Source organism: Poecilia formosa, unplaced genomic scaffold (genome assembly GCF_000485575.1).
Source record: "Poecilia formosa unplaced genomic scaffold, Poecilia_formosa-5.1.2 Scaffold603, whole genome shotgun sequence".
In the NCBI taxonomy this organism is placed as follows: domain Eukaryota; kingdom Metazoa; phylum Chordata; class Actinopteri; order Cyprinodontiformes; family Poeciliidae; genus Poecilia; species Poecilia formosa.
In genome coordinates, this window is record NW_006800542.1 from 162,857 (window position 1) to 167,343 (window position 4,487).

General features: G+C 36.9%; 1 protein-coding gene across 2 annotated transcripts in view; it reads left to right on the forward strand.

The window, feature by feature from the left end:
• The first annotated feature begins 1,640 nt into the window (after positions 1-1,640).
• The window catches only part of pnpla4 (patatin-like phospholipase domain containing 4), an 8,641-nt gene continuing 5,794 nt past the window's right edge, over positions 1,641-4,487 (forward strand). For both annotated transcript variants that reach the window (XM_007541360.2, XM_007541362.2), the window contains exon 1: positions 1,641-1,779. The gene's annotated coding sequence lies outside the window, so the exon portion shown is untranslated. The remainder of the gene's footprint in view (positions 1,780-4,487) is intronic.

Consider the following 4,487-nt stretch of genomic DNA (forward strand, 5'->3'; position numbering starts at 1 on the left):
CTGATGAAGGACTTTGTCAAAAAGAATAACATTCTTCTCCTTGCTCTGATCTAAAGTCCACTGCACACCTTTCGGGATGAATGGCAAAGAGGATTATGAAAACGAATATAGATTAGTTTTTGACCACAGACGATCACTTTCACCAAACTGGCTGATTCTAGATCAGCTACAGTTTGATTTTTTTTGTTTTAGGGGGTCTTGGAGGTCTATGGTCTTATGCCTGTTTCTTTTTTATACATCCAGTAACTCAGCTTACAATTTGGTTCAGAAATGTGTGAAATGTGAATCCATTTCCAATTTGTCTTGAGACAAGGAGTATATGTCCCACCCACAAAAAAGGAGCCATTATGAAGAGGTCATTACTGGTAATTCATTTCCCTTCTTAATGAGCATAATATAGCCAGACATATTTTGCAGAATATCCCAAACATCAGAAGAATTTCCCACAGTTATGTAACATTTTGCTTCTACTGTAAGTAAAGAGAAATGCATGCGTGAATGACCAGATTATTCCATAGAAACAAATGTTCTGCATTAAAAACTAAAGCCACTACATAACTTCCACAGATTAAAGAAGTTTTTCTCGCTTAAACTTGTAATCCACAGCAGGTACTGTCACAGATCAAAATGCATTATCCTCCCTCCATTATTTCAGAAGCTGACTAACACCTGTTGTTTTCCCTCACTGTTTGACTTCAGCTCTGCTGATTTCTCACAGTGTTCAAAACACCTAATCTACTCTAAGCTATAGATGAATACGGGCTATGGTAAAGAAGCTGTAAATTTGTGCTGACATACTAGGAAACTCGGGCAAAAGCAAAATGCAGAGAATTCCGATGGTGGAAGGTCCAGGGGAAATAAATGCTGACTGAAGAGGAAGAATTACACCCCAGGGATCCTGCTTCAGGAGAGAAAATGATAAAGTAGGGCTAGTAATAAAAGTGCACACAGCTTTATTATTTGTGTTATTAAATCATGAGACTTTGAAATGTTCGGGGACTTTGGTTCCATTGTAATCTTTTGGTTTAAAATAGTAGATGGGGTTATGGTCAGTTCTACACTGTGTCATTCATGAAACTTGAACCTTCATTTTATCTCAGGTCTTTGGCTGATACTGAATTCAAAATTTAATTAGGCTATTTTTTTCCAGATTTTTATTAGACAGAAGCTCATCCTATTTTTGATACAGTATTGTCAAGAGGATTCCACTGTTCATTTCTGTAATAAAGAATTTTAAGTACCAAAAGGCCTATATATCTCTGCAGCAACGAAATGAGCTTTCAAATCTGATTTAGTGGTGAAAACCTATATTGTCCAGATAGACTATATGTTATTTCTTTGAATCCTACTAAGACCTACAGTTTGGATGCATATTTTCATGTCTTGGTCTCTCTATTCTGCCTTCCAAAAATATTCCAATTCTTTATGGAATAACAAACTTACAATTACCTTAAAAAATCATCTTAGAGTGCAGCCTGCACTGACATAATGTGTGACATAATGTGACATGATAGGGCTGGAGATATTAGTGAATAGCATTGCGATATAAGCCCGATAATTGTTGATTAGTTTATGGATAAGAGAAGAAGGTTCAGAACTTTGTCAGTTTTATTTTGAAATTCTTTAGATGGATCCAGAGCTGAATTGTTTACTTCCGGTGTTTAGGGAGCGGCTGAGCAACACGGAGTCCTACCTGTCAAAATGTAGTTCTAGCTGACATAATAGACATCCAGCAGTCCTCCAACCGCTTCCTGTTCACCGAGGTGGGACTGAAACACGGTAGGTTGTCCTTGGAGACATTTTACTGCAGGGGTCTCCAAAGTGGGTCCTGGAGGCCCGGCATCCTGCATGTTTCAGTTCTCTCCCTGGTTTTACACACCTGCATCAAATGATGGCTCATTAGAAGGCCTAAGCAGAACACTGACTTGCTGAGGAGGCTGTTACAACCACTAGGGAGAGAACTAAAACATGCAGGATGCCGGGCCTTGAGGACAGACTTTGGACACCCCTGTTTTACTGGCTGCTCCTTTAGCTCACCGTAGTTTGAACGAAGAATACCGTCAATACGGAGGATGATGAAACATACCCTGGCAACAACAAAGCAAGAAGAAGTCTACTCGGAGGTCTTTTGAGTTACTTGCAGATTTTGATTCTAAGCGAAATCTGGACATAAAAAAGAAATGAAAAAGATATGGCTACTTGAATGTTGGCACTGAGAAAACGAGATTGCAGAGAAATCAGGTCTTAAAGTTCCTACCCAACTTTTCTCCCCCAATCTGCTCTTGAGAATATTCATTCACATTACTTTGCAATAACAGTAAATTAATATTAAAATTCCACAAAATACAACCATAGTATATGTTCTTGCAGAAAAAATAGTTATGTATTTTCATAAAATGCAACATTTTAAAATATAAATGTCAAATACCTGATATTTGACATTTATGTAGTAAAGAACATGTAGTTTGTTCTTTACTACACGTGTTTGATCCATTAATAACATGTTAGGGCTATTTGCAATTTAGAAGCATAATAAAACAACAATAGAATTGAGTTGCTTTGGCAGAAACAAAAATCCTCTTCTGCTCCATTGAACATAAACGTTATCTTCCCATTTCTATTAGTTGTATTTATGTATTGTATTTATTTGACAAATAAATTACTTGAAATTAAAATAAAATAGCTTTTGACAAGTGCAGAGCATCATTAGCAACCTAAGTCACAATAAACCCAAAAAAAAATCGAGCCGTTCAAAATCGAATTGCTCATGAACGTCACATCAATACTCTAAACAGGTAGTTTACTTATCTAAAAATCTATATATTTTAGAGGTAATCAGATTTTGATTCATTTTCCAACTAGGCTGTGAGCAACTGTTTAGGTAANAAAAAATCAATGGGTTCACTGTGTAGCCGTGAGTGCACCCACTAATCAGCTGTGATTGATTAGTTTTTCAAGAACAATCCAAAACACAACTTAATCAGTTAATAAATAGCTTTTCCTCCCCCATTTCATATTGTTTCTGAACTGTTCTTTGTTAAAGTAGGGGTGAGATACGTCGATCGCGAAAGGTTTTGAGTCGATCTCGGCATTAGGTGACAAACTGAACCCCGCCAGGAGGCTGAGACCAGCACGTCCTCCTCTGGCTCCTTATCAAAACGTTCATAACATTATTAAAGAACAACAACAACAAAAAGTCAACAAAACGTTTTCAAATTAATGACCCAACAATAATAATAATCTCTGTAATTATTGTTTCAACAAGGTGCTGTGAAATTCTGTGCGTTTCGGTTCCATTATCAAAATAACTAGCAGAGCAGGAGTTTAAAATTAACTAATCAACCACCGCTGTGTTCATGAGAAGCTTATTAATAATTGCAAAATAAATATCAAGCCTGAAAACCTGATATTGTAATGGACTGTGTGCTCGGCTCTTGGAGCGAACAGTTGCCACAGCAACGGGTGTGTTTAGACGACAAAGAGAGAGGGTAAAAAGGTGCGAGTGGTTTTGAGTTGATTACCTGTTCAGTTATTTTGTTTACCTTTGCTGTGGCGCATCACAGCCGCTGTAGTTTCTGAATGCTCAATAAACGACATACATCCGTCTGTGAGTATACCATGTCATTCACAACAAACATCAAACACGGCAAATGTGTTTCACTTAGTATTTAACAAACAAATGGCTTCTACCGCGATAATTATATTAAATTAAATTGTCTAATTCAAAAATAATAGTTTTATTGCTCTCTAGCATCTCGCTTTGAGCTCAGAGTCTGAGAGGCTTTTCCTCTATCAAATTATTTTTTTGCTTCTTATTTAGTGGAAATATTGATGTTGATGATACTTTCTCCAAAATAATAACCTTTTTCAACCTTTATAGCTCCACTGTTGAAAATGAGAAGCTAACATTCACAAATGACATTGAAATAAAATCCAGTCCAACGGTTTGAGGTGATTCCTCTGGAACCTGTTGGAGGAAAAACATCCCAACTTCAGAAGATGTGCTTTTAACTTAACAGAGCTCTGTGGTTCCTCCCATCAGTATGAGAGTCAGAGTGAGGAGGCGCCATGTTAGGAAGACGAAGTGGATCCTGCAGGATCTTCAGAACAAACAGGTCATGGTCATTTGAAGTTGAATAAGTTTCTTGGATAAAATAGAAATCAGCCTTAAAATTTTTAAGATATAAAAAAGTTGCCTTTCTTTTAGTGTTGTTCCTTAACCCTCGAGCATTAAGTGAAATAACTTTCAGAAAAGAAATGCTACAAAGAGTTGTAGCTTCTAACCCGGAAAATGGAGTTACAGGAAGATCTAACAAACTCTCCCAACAGAGAAATTATATGATAAACGGAGCTTTTTCAATATCCAAATGCCATTACTTAACTGTTAATTCTGATTCTCAAGATGTCTTCTAGTCATTAGCAGGTTCAAGTTCTTTCCTCTTTCCTCCTTTGTCAATAACAAAGGCTCTGGAACCGATGTAGAAGGC